Source organism: Meles meles, chromosome 8 (genome assembly GCF_922984935.1).
Source record: "Meles meles chromosome 8, mMelMel3.1 paternal haplotype, whole genome shotgun sequence".
NCBI classification, from domain to species: Eukaryota; Metazoa; Chordata; class Mammalia; order Carnivora; family Mustelidae; genus Meles; species Meles meles.
Window position 1 is genome coordinate 63,801,142 of NC_060073.1, and position 25,208 is coordinate 63,826,349.

At 38.2% G+C, this 25,208-nt stretch overlaps 1 protein-coding gene across 3 annotated transcripts in view; it reads left to right on the forward strand.

Annotated features, from left to right (window-relative positions):
- Positions 1 to 25,208, forward strand: part of ACER3 (alkaline ceramidase 3) — a 163,814-nt gene that overhangs the window by 590 nt on the left and 138,016 nt on the right. The window lies entirely within an intron of this gene.

Consider the following 25,208-nt stretch of genomic DNA (forward strand, 5'->3'; position numbering starts at 1 on the left):
GTGGACACTGCTCGTTATAATGAGGCCCCGGGACACCTGCTCCTATTGTTGCTGCCACCACCTTCGGCCTAGGGGCACAGGAGAAAGGAACAGGTCCTGGCTTAGTCTTACTCCAACCGTGAAGAGTCCCAGGTTTTTTCCTTCCTCTTCGTCTGTTCTCGTTGGACCTCGTCGGTCCCCGCCAGGGAAGGTGCCAGGCTCTGAAGAACAGAAGGGACCAAGACCCTGCGCCACTCTGCCTTCTTTAAGACTACCTAAGGCTTAGGGTTCATCTGAAGACATTCCTTCCATTGCTTGCACCTTCTGAGGAGTTGGGGAACATCCTTCTCCAGCTGCTGCTCCTGACAGGCCCCAGTGAGGGGTGGGTGGGTGGGGAATTGGGTGTGTGTGTGGGGGGGGGGGGGGAATTGGGTGTGTGTGTGTGTGTGTGTGTATTTCGCCAGATTTTATTCCACTAGGCTAGAGGAGCACAGGAAAAATCTGCCACTTTTTAAAACGCAGTTTACTTTGGTTAAGTTTTGAGAGCACAGTGTTTTTGAGAGCACAGTGTTTGATCCTTCTTCTGGTACCTACCTGCTTCTGGCAAAGTACAGAGCATTTTTTGGGCTATTTCTTCTTTTAATTGGATCCACTTTATCAGGACACGAAGCAACTCTTCTTCGCTAACCTACCCTTTGTTGGGTCCTTTCCTCAGGTATTTGTTTGGCTTTCTAGGAAAGAGGCAAGAGTTTCCTGCTAGCTGATCCTACCTCATTCTCTTCACAATAATTGGCTAAATATAAAAAAACAAACAAAAACAAACCCTAACTCTTTGTAGTGTTCAAGACTTTAAACTATTCCTTTTAAACCACGATTTAGACTGAGAGTCACTTATCCAGAACTACTGGTTTAAAGTAATAATTTTTACGTAGTGATGGAAGTATAAGGGCAAAGGGATCATTTGTAGTGTAATTACTTGGCAGCCTATGTGTTGGCAAGGAAACGCTTTACCAGTTTGATGTTAGGTCATGTTGGCAAGCCCATACGTGGTCCTGAGAAGGTCCATGAGAGGAAGAGACTTTAAACCATGCTTTCTGAACTGGAAATGTGTAACATGGAAAAGAGAAACTCAAGGGTCTTCAAATTTTGGATGGGCTGTCATATAGAGCAGTTTAACTTTCTTTATTTCTCTAGAATGTGGAATTAGAGTGTATGGATGGAAACTAACTGTAGGGGAGAGATTTTGCTTCAACATAAGGAAACTTTTAAACCAAAGAATAATGGGATGGATTCAGGAGACATAGAGGTTCCTGAAAGTGTTGAAACAGACATTGCTCAACTAACTCACATGAATATTTTATGGAGAATTAATTGTTTAGTAAAGAAAAGGGGTTGGCTTTAGTTGGCCTTTAGGTCCTTTGCATATTTATGGGTGGATATAGGTAATAATGGCTCTTAGTTTAGAACCAAGGATTAGAATCAAGAGAAAACTGACAGTTAAGTCATGTGAGCTATGAGAGTGCAAGATACTTCGGTTCTGCCAGATAGCTCTGAGAAATGGGAAATGGCTTTTGGTCTTACTGTTCTCAGAGGAGGAAACTGAGCAGACTGCAGGGAGGGTTTTGACATAGGAATCGGGGTGCAAGAAGAGGGTAAGTGAATGTTGGTTGTTCTTTGCACGTGTACCTTTGGAGAAAATTATTGGGAGAAAGTTGAGGTCAAGTCTTCTTACCTAGGAGGCAGTGGGTATCTATTATATTTTGGAGTATGAGAACTTGATCTTTGAAAAATATGCTGGTTAATAATGGTGTGTTTAAAACAAATGTAGTTTTGGGTGCCTGGTTGGCTCGGTTGGAGAGTCTGCCTTCAACTCAGGTCGTGATCCAGAGTCCGCGGGGAGTCTGCTTCGCCCCCTCTCCTCTGCTTCTCCCTCTCTTTCTCTCTCACTGTATCACTCTCTCTCTCAAATAAATACATAAATTCTTTTTTTAAAAGATTTGTTTATTTATTTGACAGAGAGAGAGAGATCACAAGTGCAGGCAGAGAGAGGGGGAAACAGGCTCCCTGCTGAGCAGAGAGCCCGATGTGGGGCTCGATCCCAGGACCCTGAGACCATGACTTGAGCTGAAGGCAGAGGCTTAACCCACTGAGCCACGCAGGCACCCGATAAATTCTTCAATTAAAAAAACGCAAATGGGGTGGGGTATTGGGTTAGCCTGGTAGTGGGTATTAAGGAGGGCACATATTGCATAGAGCACTGGGTGTGGTGCATAAACAATGAATCTTGAAACACTGGAAAAATAAAATAAAAAAATAAAAAATATATAGTTTTATCATTGTTATAATATTTACAGTAATGACACAAATATTAAAGATAAGAATGGAGATAATAGGCATCTCTAAGTGCTTACTGTATACCACACTTTGCTAAACACTTCATCTATCTTCTCTCATTCTTTTTTTTATTTTAAAGATTTATTTATTTAGAGAGTGAGAGCAAAAGAGAGAGTGGGTGAGCACTCACTTGCATGTGGGGCATGGAGGGAGGCAAAGGGAAAGGGAAAGAGAATCTTAAGTAGACTCCCTATTTAGCTTGGCTTGGGGGGGTGCTCAGTCTCAGACCCTGAGATCATGACCTAAGCTGAAATCAGATCAGGAGTCTGTAACTCAACCTACTGGGCCACCCAGGTTCCCCTCTTTAATTTTTTTAACCTAAGGTTGCAAAATGTGGTGTAGAAATAGCATTCAAGTTGAGGTCTGATTCTGAAGGTACTATATGCCATATTCTATCACATTTTCATTTTGTCCCTGTATGTAAGGGATGATGATAGGTGAAAGAGTATACTATTGCAAAGGATAAACTGAATAATTATTCAAGAATCCTATCTTTTAGCATTAGGCTGTGTGTATTTTGAATAATAAAAAAATGAGTTTCTGGAATTGCATGTTCAGATGTGGCAGCAGTTCTGAGTTACTGAAATACCTGAAAATTTGCCTTTTTATTTTTTAATATCACCCAAGATCAGTTCAAATTCTTCTTCCTTTGTTTCTTCCTCTTCTCTTTTTTTCCAAATTCCTTTTTTGCTTGAGCCTATTGTAAGGACAGAGGAAAAGGTAGAGTTTTTTTCTTAATTATAATTGGGAAATAATATATCCCTTGGTGTGGCGGAAGTTATAGGTACAGGCAGTCCTCACTCTTTATGGTAGTGACCATGCAACTTAAAACCTGGCCAAGTAGTTTTTTTGTTTTTAGGATTTTATTTATGATGGAGAGAGAGAGGAAGAGAGGGAACACAAGCACGGGGGTGGGAGGGGGGGAACTGGAGAGGGAGAAGCAGGTACCCTGCTGAGCAGGGAGCTGGATATGGGGCTTGAGCCTAGGACTCTGGGATCATGACCTGAGCCGGAGGCAGAAGCTTAAGGGCTGAGCCATCCAGGTGCCCCCTGGCAAAGTAGTCTTAATAATCAATGGGAAAAGTTACAGTTGTTCTGAGAACTTCAAAATTTTTTGTCAAACACCATAAACCCTCTTATTGTTGGTTATAAATTAGAGAAATGAAAAAAAAATAGCAAAACTATTATTTAGTACTCTGTAATTTAAAACATTAAAGACACTGATAATTAAAATGTGTTATTTCTTTGTACAAAAACTTACCAAAAGTAGTTTGAACAGTGCTGGCTTTCTTGTCATGTAACATGTGATGTGGAATGAGTGATTTTTCTATGCCTTAATGAATTGTCATTCTCCTTTCTAAGTTTGGTTCAGCTTCAACATTTTACTCTTTGCACTTTCAATATTGTGAAATATCTCTGAGAGTTCTTCTAATGCAGAGTTTTTGCTGGCATCATTTCTTCTGGTCCATCTTCATCCTTTTCTCACAACCACTTTTTTCATTTATGTTGATAAGTTTGCATTCAAGTTAGTCTGGCTGTTTATCTTAGAGTCACTCAGATGGCAGCAGTCAACATCATCGTTGTCAGTTATTTCTTTGATAACTGTTTATGTGTGATTGGAATTGCACTTCCAACATTATCACTTTTTGTTTCTTTACTACACTTTCATCATTGTTGGCTATTTCCATTTTTTGCTTATTCATTTTTGTAAAATGTCACATATGTTCATTACCAGGAGACAAGGAGGCGACTCAGCTACACACTTGGCTGTCTGTACGTGAACTGAATAACAAAGTGCAGTGAATAATCACCAACAGTTTTTGCCTTAATTTTTTGAAAAGATTTTATTTACTAATTTATTTTGAGAGAGAATGCACCTGCATGGGGGTTGGAGGGAGGGTCAAAGGGAAAGGGAGAGAATCACAAGCAGACTCCCCACTGAACATGGAGCCTGATGCAGGATTCGATCTCATAACCTGCAGATGACCTGAGCCGAAATCCCGAGTTGGATGCTTAACTGACTGTACCACCAAGGAGCCCTTCAAACCACTTTTCAGATGTAGATCTATAGTAAGTCATTAGAGCTTAGTAATGCTTGAAGGCAAAGAGCATTTTGAAGTCTCATCTTGGTTTAGTATTTACCTGTGTTGTCCAAGATATTAACTAGGAAGAATTTTCATTTGGTAGCACATATTGGAAGAAATGATAGATTTTTTTTTTTTTTAATGGAACAGTAATTGGTATATGGGTAAATAAGAATGAATACCTCAAATGGCAATTTGGGGAACTTTACTAAGCCAGAATACATAGAATAGTGAACATTTATTTATTTATTTATTTATTTTTAAATTTTTAAAAAAATTTTATTTATTTGACAGACAGAGATCTCAAGTAGTTGGAGAGGCAGGCAGAGAGAGAGAGAGAGAGAGGAGGAAGCAGGCTTCCCGCTGAGCAGAGAGCCCGATGTGGGGCTTGATCCCAGGACCCTGGGACCATGACCTGAGCCGAAGGCAGAGGCTTAACCCACTGAGCCACCCAGGTGCCCCTAGAATAGTGAACATTTAAATGAAAGTCTTGGGATGCCTGGAAGGCACAGTTGCTTAAGCTTTCAGCATGGGTTATGATCCTAGGGATCATGGGATCGAATCCAGCATCTGGCTCCTTGCTCAGTGGGAGCCTGCTTCTCCCTCTGCCTGTCTGTCTTTCTCTCTCCCTGACAAATAAATAACATCATTAGAGAAAATAAATGAAAGTTTTGCCCAGTGTATTATTAGCTCTGGTTAAATTTTTAAGTTGTTCCTTTGATTTTGGGTTTACCCTATTCCTTTGCCAACTGTTTCTCCATTAGTGGGGAAAAAAAACATGACCTGGAGAGTTTTAGGTAATGCAAAAGAGCGTTTTAAAAGAAGTGGAGGCATGGAGAAACATTTTAGGTCTGGCAAAATGATAGCGCCCAAAAGAGACAGCAGAAGCATTTGATAGTGACACAAAAGTCCTACATATATACTGCGAGGAAAGTTCATGGTATAATGACTCGGAGCCAGGATCAAGATTCCTATCTGAACTTTGCTCAGTTGAATGTTGTGACTCTGGGCAAATCACTTAGTCATTGTTTGTATCGGCTTATTTTCTATAACATGAGAGTAATGATATCTAAGAGGGTTAGGAGAATTAAATGGCATGATAAGTGTGAAAGTGCACAATCAGGTGAAGTGCCTGGCCAATACAAGGTGCTCAATAAATAAGTCTAAAAAGTAAATCATACTGTGTTATAGTTGTGGCCTCCTCATCTGTAATGGTTAGTTTTATGTGTAAACTTGGCTAGGCTATCATATCCACTAATTTAATTAGATACTAATCTAGGTATTCTGTGAAGGCATTTTATAAATGTTGTCAAAATCTACAATCAGTTGATTTTAAGTAAAGACTACTCTCAGTGATGTGGGTGGGCCACATCCAGGCAGTTGAAAGGTTAAACTTTTGAGGGGGAGGTTTCTTCCTTGACTTACTTGACTCCTCACTTTAGTGGACCTTTCCTCTCTTCTCTTTTCCTCTCTTTCATCCTTTTTTTCATTTGTTTGCATATATTGAAAATATACCAGAATTTGTAGATGTTTTCAGTGGGATTGCTTTTGCACAAGATATACCCTTATCATTTCTAGCTACGTTCTCTCAGTGGATACCTCTTTAAATCTTGAGTGATTACTCCTTACAGGGTTGGGTGCTTCTCTTTCCCTTGGAGGACTTAAAAAAAAAAACACTTTTTTTTTTTTTTTAAAGATCTTATTTATTTATTTGACAGAGAGAGAGAGAGAGAGATCACAAGTAGGCAGAGAGGCAGGCAGAGAGAGTGGGGGAAGCAGGCTCCCTGCTGAGCAGAGAGCCCGATGTGGGGCTCGATCCCAGGACCCTGATATCATGACCTGAGCTGAAGGCAGAGGCTTAACCCACTGAGCCACCCAGGTGCCCCTAAAAAAGACTTCTTTAAAGAAAATTGTTCATTTGATAGAGAGCCTGCATGTGTGCAAGAGGAGGAAGGAGCAGAGGGAGAGGGATAAGCAGACTCTCTAATGATCGTGGAGCCTGACATGGGACTCGATCTCACAACCCTGAGATCATGACCTGAGTGGAAATCAGGAGTCAGACACTTAACAGACTGAGCCACCCAGGTACCCCTCCCTTCGAGGACTTTTTATTAACTGAAGGATAAAGGCCAAATTCTAACATGGCATGAAAACTCCTTTTTTTTTTTTTTAAATGAATATTTTTACAACAGTCAAGAATTCTGTAGTAAATATCTGTTCACCTATTGCCTAGATTCTATTTTAACATTTTATTATGCTTGTTTTATACTTTTTTTTTTTAAGGTTTTATTTATTTGACAGAGCACAAGCAGGGAGAGCAGCAGGCAGAGGGAGAGGGAGAAGCAGGACCCTGGAATCATGACTTGAGCCAAAGACAGCTGCTTAACTGACTGAGCCACTGAGGCGCCTCATGCTTGTTTTAGTGCATGTCTGCCCATTTACCCATTCTTCTGTCAATTCACTTTATTTTTTATACATTTCAAAGTAAATTACAGACATCTATACACTTTCCCCTAAATCCTTTAACATGCCTATCAGTTCAATTTTTTTTTTAAAGATTTTATCTATTTATTACAGAGAGAGCATGAGAGAGACAGTGGGCATGGGTGGGGAGGGAAAGGGAAAGGGAGAGGGAGAAGCAGACTCCTTGCTGAGCAGGGACCCTGATACAGACTTGATCACAGGACCCTGGGATCATGACCTGAGCCGAAGGCAGACGCTTAACTGACTGAGCCACCCAGGTACCCTTAAAGATCAATTCTTTGGGGGTTTTCTTTGGATGTAAAATTTATATTTGATGTTATGCATAAATTTTATGGTATATTTGCTGAATTTTAACAAGTGCATACATTTGTGTAACCAAAACCTCTATTAGAATATGGAATTTTACTATCAAGGGAGAAAGTTCCTCATGCCTCTTCCCTGTTAATCCTCACCTTCACCTTCCCCTTCTCTCTAGGACAGCCACTGTTCTGATTTCTCCCCCCGACCATAGATTAGATGTACCTGTTCTGAAACTGAATATAAGTGGAATCATGCAGTATTTACTGTTTGGTAAACAGTAAACTGTTAGTGGAATCATGCAGTATTTACTTAGTAAACTAAGTGGAATCATTCAGTATTTACTGTTTGGTAAACTTTCATTCAGTGTATGGTTTTTGAGATTTCACCAATGTTGTTGCAAGTTTTGGTAGTTCCTTTTTATTGCTAAGTGGTATTCCATTATATGAATATTCCACAGTCTATCAGTTTTCCTATTGCTGAACACGTGGCTTTTTTCAGGTTTTGGTAATTATAAATAAAGCTGCTATGAACATTCTTGCACAAGTTGTCTTGTGGAAATACATTTTCATTCTTATAGGTAAATAGTCAGGATTGGAATAACTGGGTCAGAGGGTTAATTGTGTGTTCAATTTTATTAGAAACTGCCAGATCTTTACTCAAAGTGGTTTTACATAGTGTTTTACATTCACAGCATTTCATCCACTTCCTCACTAACATTTGGTGTGTCTTCAATTTTCACCATTCTCTTAGTTATGTAGTTTTTTAACTCATTATGGGATCCGGTGTATTCTAAACTGTTTAGTCTTTGTTCCTCCTTTTCCCTATAATTCCTGCTTTCCTTGAATATACTGTACTCTTGCCAAAACATTGTTTATGTATTATGTTTATATTTTGGTGCACTTTTCATTGTTTGTGTTCTTCCCATGAGAGATAATAGTAAATGGTTTTTTAAAGCCATGAAGTTTGGGAGGTGGCTTATTATTCAGCAATAAGTAACTGAAATAGGGTCTAAAGTTGAGTTTTTTTTCTTTTTTAAAGATTTTACTTGTTTATTTGACAGATAGAGATCACAAGTAGGCAGAGAGGCAGGCAGAAAGAGAGAGAAGGAAGCAGGCTCCCTGCTGAGCAGAGAGCCCGATGTGGGGCTTGATCCCAGGACCCTGGGACCATGACCTGAACCTAAGGCAGAGGCTTTAACCCACTAAGCCACCCAGGCGCCCCTAAAGTTGAGTTTTGAGCAATTTTGATTTCCTGTTGTGTAAACTCAGAGTATGCCAAATCACACCATACATTTTATTCTTAGAGGATGAAACTTTAAAAATAATAATAAAATTTAATATTGACCTTCTCTTTGAAAATTTCAGAGAATTTTTATAAGCATCGTTTTATTTATCCCTATAATGCACTCATAAGACTCAAAAGAGGCGTTTTACCCAAAGAAAATAAATAAGTACTTTAGGTTGAAATAATTCAGTTGCATGACTGGAAAAATTTTTGACACATTATAGATGTGGACCATCTTAAAGTTCTTTAACTTTTCAGAGCAAGCTGCTTTTAACAGCAAGAGGAAAGACTGAATGGACTCAAAACAGACCTCTTAACATTGCACTTGTTAAAATCTTGATACTGCTGTAAAAACGGTCTTATGGCTGGAATTCATTCATTTCTACAAAACAATAAGGAGACATTCTAGGTAAGATAGTCTTCGCAAATGAAATATTACGGTTTCAGACTATTTTACCTGCTGGGTAGCAATTCCTCCCCACCCCCACCCCCTTTTTAAAGTAGACAGGAGGGCAGTCTGGTTTTGTTGTCTGATATCCATTTGATCCCTGGAGTTCCTTTAGTTAGTTTTGCCAATTGGATGTTCAGTGTTCTTTTACTACTATAGAAATATCCAACTTAGGTTAAGTGTCTCAGGTAGTGTCTGCCTTTGGCTCAAGTCACGCACGATCCTGGGGTCCTGGGATTGTGCCCTGCATCTCCCATCTCAGGCTTCCTGCTCAGCAGGGAGTTTGCTTCTCCCTCTCCCTCTCCATCTCCCTCTCCCTTGCTTGTTTTCTCTCTCTCTGTCTCTGTCAAATAAATAAAATCTAAAAAAAAAAGAAATGTCCAACTTAGTTTGACAATCAAAGAGAATTATGACCTTGATAAGGGAGGACTGTTCTTTTTTATTTTTTTTTATTTTTTTAAAAGATTTTATTTATTTATTTGACAGAGATCTCAAGTAGGGAGAGAGGCAGGCAGAGAGAGAGAGAGGAGGAAGCAGGCTCCCTGCCAAGCAGAGAGCCCGATGTGGGGCTCGATCCCAGAACCCTGGGATCATGACCTGAGCGAAAGGCAGAGGCTTTAACCCACTGAGCCACCCAGGCGCCCCGGACTGTTCTTTTTTAAAGAGCATTCATTAAATAAACATTTAGCCCCCTCTGTGCCTTTCTTTCATCCCATTTCTTCCTTTTTTCCAGAGATAACCACTATCCTTAGTTTATTGTTTATCATTTCCTAGCTTTTTACCATATGCATTTCTAAAAATACACTGTTAAGGTTTCCTTATTTTATAGTTTATATAAGTGGAATTATACTGTGTATGTGTGTGTGTTCATTCTTCAACTTGCTTTTCTCAATTATGTATCATCCTTGTTCCCAAGAATTATCTCTATTGATGGGTTTAGATATAGTTCATTTATTTTTACTGTTTAGAATTCTACTATACGAATATGTTGATTTATCCATTCTTCAATTTTTGGATGTTTTTGTTTTCAGGTTTTGGCTATTATAAATAATGTTATAACCTTCTTGTGCATATTCTAGCATACACAAATTAAGAGTTCTTGTATCTATTGACAAATATAATGGTTAGATTGTAGGGCATGCCCATATTCAACTTTTACTTTTCGTAGATCAGAAATTCTCATGTTTTTTGGTCTCATAACCTCTGTTATACATTTGAAAAATTATTGAGGACCCTGAAGAGCTCTGTGAGTTAAATTTTTTGGTATTTACTGTATTAGAAGTTAAAACTAAAAAGATTTAAAAGGCTCTCTCTGGCAAGTAAATAAAATCTTAAAAAAAAAATTAGTTTTTCATTTTCTGTTTCTACCCAGAAGTAGAAATACTGGATTTTATGGCATTTCTGTTTTTAATTTTTGGAAGAACTTCCATACTGTTTTCTGTAGAGGCTGCGCCAATTTACATTTCTACCAGGAGTGTGAGGGTTCCCTTTTCTCTGTATCTTCACCAACACTTGTTATTTCTTGTCTTTTTGATATTACTCATGCTGACTGGTATGAGGTGATAATCTCATTGTTTTGATTTATATTTTTCTGATGGTTAGTGATGTTGAGAGTCTTTTCATGCATCTGTTGACCATTTGTATGTCTTACGTGGAGAAATGTCTATTCACATCTTCTGTCCATTTTTTAATTGGATTGTTCGGGGTTCTTTGGATTAAGTTGTGCGAGTTTGTTTTTTTTTTTTAAATATTTTATTTATTTGACAGAGAGAAATCACAAGTAGGCAGAGAGGCAGGCAGAGAGAGAGGAGGAGGCAGGCTCCCTGCGGAGCAGAGCCCGATGTGGGGCTCGATCCCAGGACTCTATGATCATGACCTGAGCTGAAGGCAGAGGCTTTAACCCACTGAGCCACCCAGGCGCCCCAAGTTGTGTGAGTTTTTAAATATATTTTGGATATTAACCCCTCATCAGATACATCTTTTGCAAATATCTTCTTTCATTATTAGGTTGCCTTTTCATTTTGTTGATGGTTTCCTTTGCTGTGCAAAAAAGCTATACATAATTACAATGTATGATTTGCTAAATTTTGACAGATGTACTCCTATGAACCCATCACCACAACCAAAATTTGAATATACTCATCATCCCAAAGAGTTTTCTTAGCACCTTTGTTGCTTCATTGGTTGTTTCAGGTAGGAGACTAAATATGGTCCTTATTACTCTGTCTTAGGTGGACATGTAAATCCTGTTTACAGCCTATATTTCTTGTTATTGCCTTCTGTAAGAAGTCTTCCTTAATTATTTGGTAAACATGCTGTGTAGGTATCTTCATAAAATTGCTCTACCAACTATGAGACTAGTACAAGGCTATGTGTACCACCAGTAAATCGTTTCCTTCTTTAAAATAACAGCACTAATTCTAAAAATGACCTGAAATTTAAGTTGTATATTGAATTTCTGCTTTAAAATCTATTTTGTTCTTTTGTCTGGCCTATTTTTTACCCAGGCTTTTTTTACTGTCAGCTATTATGTGCCCTTATGTTTAAGTTGTTTATCTTATAAAGCAGATAACTGTTTCTTTTACTGTTAAAATTCAGTCTTATTTTCTGCTTTCGGTGACTACTGATATATTTTTATTTCCACCCTTTAAAAAAAAAAAAAAGATATTTATTTATTTGACAGAGTACGAGAGAGAGCATAAGCCGGGAGAGCAGCAGGCAAAAGGAGAGGGAGAGGCAGGCTCCCTGCCAACCAGGGATGTGGGGCTCAATCCCTGGACGTTGGGATCATGACTTGAACTGAAGGCAGATACCCAAATGACTGAATCACTTGGGCATCCCATATTTCCACCCTTTTTTATAATGCTTTTCATTCTACATCTATATTTCTTGCCTTCTTTTGGCAGTGATAGGTTTTTTAAATTTCTTTCTCCCCTCTACGGTTTGGAAACTACTGGTTTGTTCTAGTTCTGGTGTTTATTTAAATATTTTTTTAATACATGTTTGACTTAAAGTCCAAACTTACTTCTTCTCTCATTTTAGGTAATTGAAAGAAGCTACTTTAACTTTGTGTATGCTCCTCCTAACTTACATGTCATTTATTTATTTATTTGCCAGAGACAGAGCAAGAGAGAGCGAGTGCATCTTATTCAGTATGTAGTTCCACCTTGGATTAGTCTTTGCAGCATAACAAATTTCTACTTATGTAATGGCTTAAAGTAACACATATTTATAGTTTCACATTTTCTACGGGTTAGGAGTGTGGCTCTGGCCTAGCCGGGTCATTTGTTTAGAGATTCACAAGGCTGCAATCAAGGTGTTGGTGGGGGCTGTGGTCTCATCTGAAGCTTGAAGAGGGAAGCCTTTACTAGCAGAATTTGGTTCCTGGTAGTTGTTGGATTGAGGCTTCGGTTTCTTGCTGGCTTTTGGATGGAGGCTACTCTTAGCTCCTGGAATCTGCCCTTAGTTCCTTGTTACATGAGACCCCCAGAATAGGCAGCTCAACAACGTGGCAGCTTGCTTCTTCAATGCCAGCAAGGGAGTAAGAGACTCCAGCAGGATGGGTGCTGCAATCTCATATAATATTATCACGTACATGTAATTATGTATATCTCATCATCTTGCTGTATTCTTTTGGTTAGAAGCAAGTCACTAGTTCTGCCTACGTACAGAGGGAGGGAATTACACAAGGGCTTGGATACTAGGAGGTAAGGATTCTGGTGGCCACTTTATTAATTAATTAAATTATTTATTTGAGAGCGAGCGATCGAGCAGGTGAGGGGGGCATTGGGGGGTGGCAGAGGGAAAGTCTCAAGCAGATTCCTCACTGAGCTTAGAGTCCCACGGGGGGCTGAATTCCATGCCCCCAAGATTAGAACCCAAGTTGAAACCAAGAGTTGGACACCCAACTGACTGTACCACCCAGGTGCCCTATTTATTTAAAAAAATGTATTTTTTAAATTTCTTATATAGAGAGAGTGTACACAAGCACGGTGAGGGGCAGAGAGTGAAGGGGAGGGAGAGGGACAAGGTAACTCTGGCTGTGTGCAGAGTGACTGCTCTGTTGGATCCCATGGCCCCCTGAGATCGGGACCTAAGCCAAGACCTGAGCCCAAAGAAAGTTGCGGGTCAACGGACTGAGCCACCCCCGCGCCCCCTGGTGGCCACTTTAGAGTATGCCTGTCACAAACCTTGTGTTTATACTTCCAGAGGAGGTAATTGTTTTTATTGTTTTATTTGTTTTCTCTTTTAGACTAGGTCACTATGGAAGAACTTTCTTACTGTTTTCTGTGCTACTGGGTGGTTGCTTTTCTGTTTCATTTAACTACTGAGAAGGTAGTCCCTCAAGCATTTCATGTAGATGATCTCAGATCCAGTTCCCATCCTTCCGTGGTCCAATGCCTTATCTCTTATTCCTTTGTGAGCATTTGAAATTCTACTTTCTATGGTAATGAGACAGCCAATTCACTGCCCTACATCTTTCTCTTTGTAGAACAGTCATACTGATTTTCTTGGTTCTTAGTTTTTCCCTCTGGGAATTACTTTTAGTCTTTTGGAAGTTGAATTGTGCATTGAAAAATATATTATTAAATTTTATCCAGCATGCCTAGGTGTTTTTAAGAGAGGATTTTTGGGGTGTCTGCCATATTGCTTAATAGCTATTTCTTTATTTTAGCTAACAATTTATACATTTCAAAACTAGAAATACTATTAACTATATATACACACATAAAAATGTGTGCTTACAGATACATAAGATAAGAACTTCAGGTAGTGAGTATTGGCACATGTGCAATATAGAGTTGAGAAGTATAATGGATAAAGACTTTCACAAACTGGCCATTGATGACTTTTCTTATGTAATCTCTTGCCATTCTAAACACTTGCACTTTATACTTCAGCAATATAATTCAGCTTTTATTTCCTCAAGCACAGAATGCAGCTTCATAGTTTCCTGTGTTTGCATACATTATTCTTTCCGCTCTGGAATGTCCTGCTTTATCTCTCTCATCTCTCTTTACTTGGTTAATTGAGCCTTTTAAATTTTTTTCTTTCACATTCATTTTTTTCTCTTTAGCATTTTAATTATTATATTTTTCATTTCTAAAGGCTTTCTTTTTTAAATCTACCTGACAATTTCTGATAGTTTTTTTATTTTTTGGTTTTTTTTTTTTTTGCTTTCTTTTATTTCCTTAAACATATCAAACATTTAATATCTTATAATCCATTGACTCAGTATCTTTCATCTTTGCCTGTTTCTGTTGCTTGTTTTGCTGTTCTTCCTTTATGGCTGCATGTTTCCTTATGTGCTCTTATGATTTTTGATGATTTCATTTTTCTGTAGACTTGGGAAGTCTTTGAGACCATGTAAAGTCAATAAAAGGAGGGGCCCTAGGATCTTGTTCATTGTTGTATCCCAGGGTTTGTTACAGTGTTTACTATATGAGACTTGAGCAAATATTTATTGAATGAATGCTGTGTATACATTTCACAGAGTATTGTAATTATAAATATGTCTATATTCTCTATTATATTGATAATGCCTCAAGTTAAAAAACTTTTCAGCTTTAACTCAGTATCCATAGCACTTAGCACAGTATCTTAATATAGATTAAGTTCTCAGTAAATGTTGTTGGTTAAACCAGTGAGAAATTGCTTAGCATATTCTGCCCATTGTAATCTATAAAATAAAAAAGATTTATTTTTCCTTTGTTGTCATTTGAAGCCATTACTAGTGGAGATAAAGAAATGATGAATCAACTCAGATAACCAGTAGTATGTCTTGATCATGACTGATTAAAGCAGAACCTTTTTCCAGACTGAATTACAAAACCAAAACTTTTTTTAAGTTTATTCATTTAAATGATCTCTACACTCAGCATGGGGCTTGAACTCACTATCCCAAGATCAAGAGTTGCATGTTCTTCCAATTCAGCCAGCCAGGCACCTCTAAAACCAGAACTTTCGAAGTCCCGTGTCACTGAAGGCTGATCATATTATCAACTGCCAAGTACTTAACTGATTTCAGGGCATTGTGAATATAGAAGTATTACTAAATATCTACTATAAGTATAGTACTTTGCAATGTTGTATGATGGATTTTTTTTCCCAGTAGATTATGTGTTGTGTGAGGTATAAACTTAAAAATGTGAAAAGGTGACTAGCAGAAAAGATAAGTGATTTGTTTCAGCAGTGAAAGAATTGCCTTAAAAAAGTATCATTTCTTTAGTCATAATGGATCACAGATTAATAAATTCTTTTTTTTTTAATTTTTAAAAGATTTTGTTTATTTATTTATTTGACAGAGAAAGACACTGGGAGAGAGGGATCATAGGCAGGGGGAGTGGGAGAGGGAGAAGCAGGCTTCCAGCTGAGCAGGGAGCCCAATGCGGGGATTGATCCCAGGACCCCGGGATCATTACCCAAGCTGAAGGCAGACACTTAACGACTGAGCCACCCAGGCACCCCCAGATGAATAAATTCTATAGACGTTCAGATGAGTCTAGTATAATTGCCAGAATTACATGGCTTGTTTGGTTCTTAAGATTTATTAGGATAGACCAACGCTTATGATTGTGTCTCTCTTACTGTCTTTCCTTTTTCTTTTTCTTTCTCTTTTTGCATGTTGTGGTATTAGGAACACAGCTTGTTAAAGAACAAATGACATGAGATTGAATCTAGATCTTCCCACTTGGGAGCAATATGACACTAGGAAAATTTCTTAATCTTGCCAGATATGTAAAATAAGGATAAGCTCACAAGGTGATATTTTATATTAGAAAGATTATGTAAAGTAGGTCACTAGTTTGGCTCCAGGCATATAAACTCAATAGATTTTAGTACTCTTCTGTCTTATTCTTTTTCTTTTATTATCTAATTTGTGTGATTTTTTTTCACTATTTCATTCTCATTCTTTTTTTAAACAAAATAAAAACCAACTTTAAAATAAAGTCAGTATTCAGATTAAAGGTTATAATGGAAAAGACCACGCAAATACTCCAGTTATATGTATGTGTGGGTGTAAGAGCATTGCGGTTTTAGTTGGATCACAGAGAAACCTTTGTTTGCTACATGGGACACTTGTCTTGGCTGACCTATCTCATTTTCTCTGGTTTTCTTTAAAGCAGTTTTTTTTTTAGACATTTAAAAGCTGACACTTGGGCAGTGAATACCCTGAAAAAAAGTCTTGTTCCTCTGGAAATTGACCCAAAGTTATTTGGGTAGAACTAAAACAGTTCTTTGGGGGCAGGATGAGGGAGAGGGAGAGAGAGAATCTTAAGCAGGCCCCATGCCCAGTGTGATGAGGGGCTTGAGCTGAAATCAAGAGTCTGATGCTTAACTGACTGAGCCACCCAGTTGCCCCTAGAACAATTCACTTGAGAGATTTGGGAATTCAAAAAATTAAAAAACTTGTATTTTATTGTCTTTAATTTTTTTCCCTACTGCTTAGGAATTTGATTTAAATTAAATGCTGTTTAAGACATTAAGTTAAATGAAATAAATTCATAAACTTATATTTTACTTAATGTTACTTAATTTACATAATGTTTACTTAATGTTCTGTTGGAGCAAGTATTTAGTTGCTTACGGTCTTAAAGAATGAGATATTACTGAACATTAACAACTAATTATGCATTTTCAAAAATAATTCCACAACTCAGATAGGTTTTCATGTTTAGGAAATGCGTATCTCAGTGATTTGTTTTCATTATTCATATTGATTTGGAAGCTGACCAAAAGAAATGAATTATTTTTATTTCATTTTACAGAAAACTTTGAAATTACCAGGAAGTTAAAGATATATAACTCAATAAATATTTAAGAAATGTATTTATAACCATCAATTAGAGTAAAATCACTAAGACATTTAAATTACTTTATTTTACTTTAAATTCTAAATTATTCTTAATTATTATGATAAAATAAGAAAATGTTTTACTTAATTTTTTTTCACTTTGTGGATTTTTTTTTTTTTTTAAAGATTCACTCATTCACTTTAGAGAGAGAGCGAGGGCATCGAGGGGCAGAGGGAGAGGGAGAGACAAACTTTAGCAGACTCCTCGCTGAGCTTGGAGCCCAACATGGGACTTCATCTCACGACCCTGAGATGACGACCTGAGCCAGAGCCAAGGGTTGGATACTTAACTGACTGCACCATCCAGGAGCCTCTCATTTTGAGGATTTTTCTTTTTTCTTTTCTTTTTTTTGGAAGATTTTACTTATTTAAGAGAGAGTTTGAGAGAGAGCATGGGAAGGAAGGGGCAAAGGGAGAGGGAGAAGCAGACTCTCTGCTAAGCAGGGAGCCCAGTGTAGGGCTCAATCCCAGGACCCTGGGATCCTGACTTGAGCTGAAGGCAGATACTCAACCAATTGAGCCACCCAGGTGCTCCTCACTTTGTGGATTTTTTAAAAAAAATGAAATAGGACATTCTAATCGAAATCAACATAAGAATAGGAAATAGTTTATAAAATGGAAAGAAGACAGGTTATTAGTACCTTTGCATTTGAATCCTGATTTTGCCTTGTTCCAGCTGTACGATCTTCTATATATTAGGACAAATTGCTTAATTTTGATTTCACTTTCTTTAACTGTCAGATTTGATTAAAAATACCTTATAAGTTGGTTTTGAGGATTAAGTTAGACAAAGTAATGACCTTATGCATTCTAAAGTACCATATAAAATGTTGGATAATAGTTTTCTTAAGAATTTAGACTATCAGATTATGCACTTAAATTTAAACTTCCTTTTCATCCATGAACTGAGGAAGTATTCATTTTTCTGTTTTAAAATGTCTCCTTTTTTGCTACAACTAAACTCTCCCTAACGTGGTGTCTAAGCCTCATAATTGATGCTCATATAATTGTGGAATGAAGGAATGAATATGTTCAACCTCTTGATATCAACATTATGTATTGTTATTAACCTCTTTACTAGATAGATGGATATGGATGCCTTTGTAACTTATTTCAGGAAGCCTCATCAAGATGTAGAGATATCAGGACACCTGGGTGGCTCAGCCAGTTAAGCATCCGCCTTCGGCTCAGGTCATGATCCCAGGGTCCTGGGATCAAGCCCTGTATTGGACACCCTGCTCAGCGGGAAGCCTGCTTCTCCCTCTCCCACTCCCCCTGCTTGTGTTCCCTCTCTTGCTATCTCTCTCTCTCGGTCAAATAAATAAATAAATTCTTTAAAAAAAAAAAGATGTAGAGATATTAACTTAAGCCCTCAAATAATGGCATAGGCATTAATTGCTTCAGACTTGGGAGGCAGCCTAGTTTAATTGATAGACCTATACCTTGGGCTTGAGTCCAGTTCTGCCCCTTCTTGGTTGAGCAAAAGTGGACAAGTCATTTAATCTTTTGAGTCTGGGTTTCGCTAGTCTGCTCCTTAGTGGGGTTACTTTGGGAATTTAATGTTAGTGTATGTGAAAGTATTTATAGATATAAAAAGAAATTTTTGTTTTATTAAGATTGAAAAAAATATTAGCTGAGCCATACGGCTTATTTTTACATTCATGAAAGTGTACAGAAAATAGTATTGCAAAGATCTTTCAAGTTTGGGTATTTGAAAGGACTCATGAGTCTCCATATTTACCTAAGGCTTTTGTTTAAAGGATATGGTGTAGCAAGAGAAAGAGAGAGTGGAGAAGCGTTAAGAATGTGGGGGACATTAAGGGGAAACTGTCTAGAATCCTAATTTGTACACAGGTCCATTTTATCCCTGGATTTGACCACCAAGATCTGTGTGATAAATCCTGGGTTGTGGAGAGCTCAAAGCAGTTCATAGTGGGGTATTTTTATGTTGCTCTGGTCATGTAGTCAAGCCTGGCTGGCTAACCAGTTCTATCAGGTGAAAATGTGTCAGTAAACAAACTGGTTTACAGGTCATCAGGTAGTTTTGGACCTGAAACAGCACATCATAAATCTAATTGACCTTATCTTGTCCAAGAGCCAGATAGCCAGATGTCCTCAGAGATGAAGATGGAGTTTTCCCAGTCCAGCTGTAAATTGACCCTATCGTACACAATTATATTCAGAGCACCTGCTATGTACAAGGTATATGGTATGCCTTTGGAAGTGGCATTAAGACATCATCCTTGACAACTAGAAAGACTAGTGAAGAAAAGAAAGGTCATCAACAAAGTGGTATTGGCAGTTAGGGGAGTAGTAAGCATGACCTCACAGTTTCTAGGTGATTTCCTGCTTGCTTATTTAAGGCTTCACTGAGGAAGTAACAATTTAGATGTTAGAAGTAAGAAGATAGAATTTGTTTCCAGTAATGGGCCCTACTCTGCACAGACATGTTTAAAATCGTCATTGTGACCTCCCTACCATTGCTGAATGGTTTTATCTGCTTTATCTTTTATTTAATGACTTTTTCAACAATTAGATCTGATGAAATTTTTTATCCCTAAGCAACAGGGAAGATTTGAATTCTATCTCATGAAAAGATTTTAAGGAGGTATACAGCATAGAGAATACAGTTAATATTGTAATACACTTATAATGGGAAGCATTCAGTAATGTATAAAATTGTTGAATCACTGTGTTGTACACCCAAAACTAACATGTTGACTATACTTCAATTAAAAATTCAAAATTTTAATAAAAGGGTTTTAAGGAGCAACCACTACTTATTAAAAATATATACAGATTTCTAGGGAAAAATTACTTTTTTATGGTCTTTTTTGACAATGTTAAGAACAATATTAATAGGTCATATTTATTGACACTATGTGTCAACCACCATGCTAAGCACCTTATTTAATTATAATGAAAAATCTGTTTGAGGAACATTTATGATAATGGTCCTGCATATTTAGAGTTATTTCCTCTTTCCATGGAAAGAAAGTGGGTAACTTTCTTAACATTTTCAACATTTTATTATTTTTTCAGCGAAGTTACATATTTGCACGCTTTTGGTTGCCTTTTGTGTAACCAGTTGGGAATATATTCTTTCATCATAGAAGACTCTCTTAAATTAGTCATTCATGCCTTCTCTTCCCTCTCTCCCATCTCACAACCATCTTAGTTCAGTTCCTTGTCATCACTTATCATCACATTGGATTATTGTAGTCATAACTTCCTACTGTATCCAGTCTGTAAACTTAAAGTTATTCTTCTTTTTATCATTCCTCTGCATCATTTACTCCCCATTTGCTCTCTCTGGAAGAGTTCAGACTTTGTGTAGTTTGGTAGGGAGATCATAGACATATTGTCCATGTTTATATTAGTTCCACTGTATCAGAGTAGCTGTATGTGTATGTAGCTCCCGATATAACTTTCCTCCTAGGCTTAATAAAAGTCATTTGTCATGGTTTCCTAGGCACAACATGTTCTTTCTGGCTTTGTACATTCGTGTGCTTTCTCTACCTCAGATATTGTTCTGTGCACTTGTTTAAACTCCTATTCACCCTTTAAGGTACACTGAAATATTATCTCTTCTGTGAAATTTTCATCAATTATACCAAGCCAGGGATTAATGAATTGATACCATTTTCTATGAACTTCCATTATGGTATGTTGTATTTTTTTTATTATGTTAAAATCATGTTCATATGTTCATAAAATTAATGTTCATATGGATTTCCTTTGTGGAAACCACTTTTCTTGTTTTTCTTATTAGAGAGTAATTACTTATTGTGGAAAATTTTGAATCAGTCAGCAAATATTGATTGACTATTTTCAATATGCCAGGCACAGTGCAAAGTCTGGGAGAAACTGGTGAAATCTTCATGAAGTGTACACATTAGACTTGGGAAGTACTTAGTTCAGCTCTTCAAAATGTTGTGAAGGGAAATGTAGAAAATACAAAGAAGCAGAAAAAGAAAATGAAAAGCACCAATAATCACCATGTTCAGCATTACATTACAAAATGAAATGTAAAAATCAGACCTGGCCCCAGGAGGCCCATGAGGCGTAATTGATCTGCATAAGCAGTGGCTTAGATTCCCTGCTGCCAACTCCTGTGTCAACTCATCCTCAACCCACACCTGTGGCCTCGTGGACCATTTCTTAGGAGCAGTTAATTGTTTGCTGTGTATCCTCCATACTGTCTTTTATCTTTCTCTCTCTCTCTTTCTCTCTACACACACACATATTTTAAAAATAAAAATATATGACTATGCCTTATGTAGTATTTTGTGACTTGATTTTCTCAGTGGATGTAAGGAATACTTCCATTCTTTAAAAAGTGATTTAGAAGATAAACTTTATTTTTATTCTATTTGAGCTTACTTTAAATTAAAAAAAAAATACACTGAACCTACATTTCTGTATCAAAAGTGAAAAGATATTTGTTCACCCCCCTCATGTGAAATAATACATGGAACATACGTTCTTTTACTTTTACTTTTTTTTAAAACCTCATACAAGTTAAGATAAGAGGGCCTGAAATATGGCAGTGATAGTGAGGAGGAATGTAAGGGAACTCTAATGAGCATTCTCTACCCTTGCTTTTTGCCCTTCTGCCTCTACGATAGCTCAGGACTCCTTTCCATCTCTTTCCTCTTTTCCTTTTCTTCTTCTCCAACTAGGAAGTCTTTTTTTTTTTTGTCAGAGGGAGAGACACAGAGAACAGGGGGAGAGGCAGGCAGAAGAAGAAGCAGGCTTCCCACTGAGCAAGGAGCCTCATGCAGGACTCCATCCCAGGACCCTCGGATCATGACCTGAGCCGAAGGCAGCCACCTAACCAATTGAGCCATCCAGGTGTCCTGGAAGTCTGTTTTATATGAATATAAAGCAGTAAGGAAGATACTTGTATAAATGGACATAAAGATGTTCAATGAAATATTGTTTAATAAAAGAAACATAGCAACATAGCAACAATATTAAACAAAATATTGTTTAATAAAAGAAACACAGCAACAGGTATAAATGGACATAAAGATGTTCAATGAAATATTGTTTAATAAAAGAAACATAGCAACAGTTGGTTAGGCAGCTGTCTTCAGCTCCGGTCATGATCATGGAGTCCCGGGATTGAGTCCCCAATCAGGCTCCCTGTTCAGCAGGGAGTCTGCTTTTCCCTCTGACCTCCCCGCCCCCGGTGCTCTCTCTGTCTTTCGGATAAATAAATAAAACCTTTAAAAAACAAAACAAAACAAAGAAAACATAGAAACAACCTAGAATGTCCAGTGATATGGGAATAGATAAGTAAAATTGGTATATTCCTATGATAGCATACTGTACAGCAGTTGAAAGGAATGGACTATTATAATTATCTACTGGATCTCTCAATTTTTATTGATTAAAACTTTGTGGAGTGAGGGGCACCTGGGTGACTCAGTGGGTTAAAGCCTCTGCCTTTGGCTCAGGTCATGATCCCAGAGTCCTGGGATCGAGCCCCGCCTCGGGCTCTCTGCTCAGCGGGGAGCCTGCTTCCTCTTCTCTCTCTGCCTGCCTCTCTGCCTACTTGTGATCCCTGTCTGTCAAATAAATAAATGAAATCTTTAAAAAAAAAAAAACAACTTTGTGGAGTGATACAGAGTTATCTGATTTAGATAAAAATAAAAAGCACAAAGCAAAACTGTATGTTTATGGACATACATCATACATATATGTAAAATAATTTTTAAATGAATTACAGTTATGCACCCAAATTAACACTAGCCATTTTCTCTGGAAATTTGTGAAGGGAATTCGACTGGAGAGATGGTTGACTTTGATTATATCAGTAATAGTTCATTTACTTTATTAAAATAAGAGCTTGAGGCAAACATGGCAAAATGTAAGTTATGATCAATTTTTAGGTTTCTTTTTTTAAATTCATTTACATTCAATAAGCCAGCACATAGTACATGATTAGTTTCAGATGCAGAGTTCAACAATTCATCGGTTGCATATAATAACCCTGTTTTGGAAAGCCATCCTCAAAGTGCTAGCCCTGAGGGCAGCAGTGGAATCACAAGACCCAAGAATCCCATTCATTCTGTCTACAGTGGCACTTTTGCCAGCACAGGCCCAGACATTGGGAGAGCCAGACATGGGTCCCTGGGCCTCACCCTGGATGTCTCTGTGACGTTAGGAAAGACAGACATGGGTCCCTGGGCCTCACCCAGGATGTCTCTGTGCTCCCGTGCAAGTAAGGTAAGTGGCAGGTCAGTTGATGGGCGAGGTCCATTTCAGCTGTGAAATTTCCAAAATGCCCAGTTAGCACCCACTCTGGTTCTTAGACCTTGTGTTACCACCTTCCCACCCAACGCCTTTGGTTTTCTTAATGGAAGAGAACAGCTTTCATTGATCACTTTGTATGATGAGCTAAATAATTTTTAAAAATTATCTTGGGATTCCTAATTTTCCCTAAACTCCCCATATGGAACAATTGTTCCTGAATTTTTTTTCTTTTATTAACATATAAAAGTATTATTTATAAAAAGTATTATTTGTTTCAGGGATACAGGTCTGTGATTCATCAGTCTTATACAGTTCACAGCAGTCAGCATAGCACATACCCTCCCCAATGTCTATCACCCCACCACCCCATCCCTCCCACCCCCTCCCCTCCAGCAACCCTCAGTTTGTTTCCTGAGACCAAGAGTCCCTTATGGTTTGTTTCCCTCTCTGCTTTCATCTTGTTTCATTTTCCCTTCCCCTACGATACTCTGTCTTGATTCTCAAATTCCTCATATCAGTGAGATCATATGATAATTGTCCCTCTCTGATTGACCTATTTTGCTTAGCATAATACACTCTACTTTCACCCATGTCCTTGCAAATGGCAAGTTTTCACTTTTTTGATGGCTGCATAATAGTCCATTTTATATACCAGTTCTTCTGTATTCATTCATCTGTTGGATGGACATCTAGCCTCTTTCCATAGTTTGGCTATCGTGGACATTGCTGCTATAAACATTTGGGTGCACGTGCCCCTTCGTATCACTACATTTGTATCTTTGGAGTAAATACCTGGTAGTGCCATTGCTGGGTCAGAGGGTAGCTCTATTTTCAGCTTTTTGAGGACTCCTGTACTGTTGTCCAGAATGGCTGCACCAGCATGCATTCTCACCCACAGTGTAGGAAGGTTCCCTTTTCTCCGCATCCTCGCCAACACCTGTCGTTTCCGGACTTGTTAATTTTAGCCATTCTGACTGGTGTGACGTGGTATCTCATGCTGGTTTTGATTTGTATTTCCCTGATGCCAAGTGATGTGGAGCATTTTTTTCAGTGTCTGTTGGTCATTTGGATGTCTTCTTTGCCTTCATTTTTGTTCATGTCCTCTGCCCATTTCTTGACTGGATTCTTTGTTCTTTGGGTGTTGAGTTTGATTAAGTTCCTTTTTTTTTTTTTTTTAAGATTTATTTATTTGACAGACAGAGATCACAAGTAGGCAGAGAGGCAGGCAGGGGGGCCAGGAAGCAGGCTCCCTGCAGAGCAGAGTGCCTGCCGGGCTTGATCCCAGGACCCCCGGATCATGACCTGAGCCAAAGGCAAAGGCTTTAACTCACTGAGCCACCCAGGCGCCCCTTAAATTCTTTATAGATTTTGGATACTAGCCCTTTATCTGATATGTCATTCACAAGTATCTTCTCCCATTCTGTCAGTTGTCTTTTGGTTTTGTTGACGTTTCCTTTGCTGTGCAAAAGCTCGAGATCTTGATGAAGTCCCAATAGTTCATTTTTGCCCTTGCTTCCCTTGCCTTTGGCGATCTTTCTTTCTTTCTTTCTTTCTTTCTTTCTTTCTTTCTCTTTTATTTATTTGACAGAGAGAGAGATCACAAGGAGGCAGAGAGGCAGGCAGAGGCGGGGGCTGGGGGGGGGGGGCGGGGAAGCAGGCTCCCTGCTGAGAAGAGAGTTTGGCGATGTTTCTAGGAAGAAGTTGCTGTGGTTGAGGTCGAAGAGGTTGCTGCCTGTGTTCTCCTCAAGGATTTTGATGGATTGTTGTTTTACATTGAGGTCTTTCATCCATTTTGAGTCTGTTTTTGTGTATGATCTAAGGAAATGGTTCAGTTTCATTCTTCTGCATGTGGCTGTCCAGTTTTCCCATCACCATTTGTTGAAGAGACTGTCTTTTATTCCACTGGACATTTTTTTCCTGCTTTTGTCAAAGATTAGTTGACCATAGAGATGAGGGGGTCCGTTTCTGGCCTCTCTGTTGTTCCATTGATCTACGTGTCTGTTTTTGTGCCATTGCCACACTGTCTTGATGATTCTAAAGCATTGTGACAGAGCTTGAAGTCCAGAATTGTGATGTCATCAGCTTTGCTTTTCTTTTTCAACATTCCTCTGGGTATTCG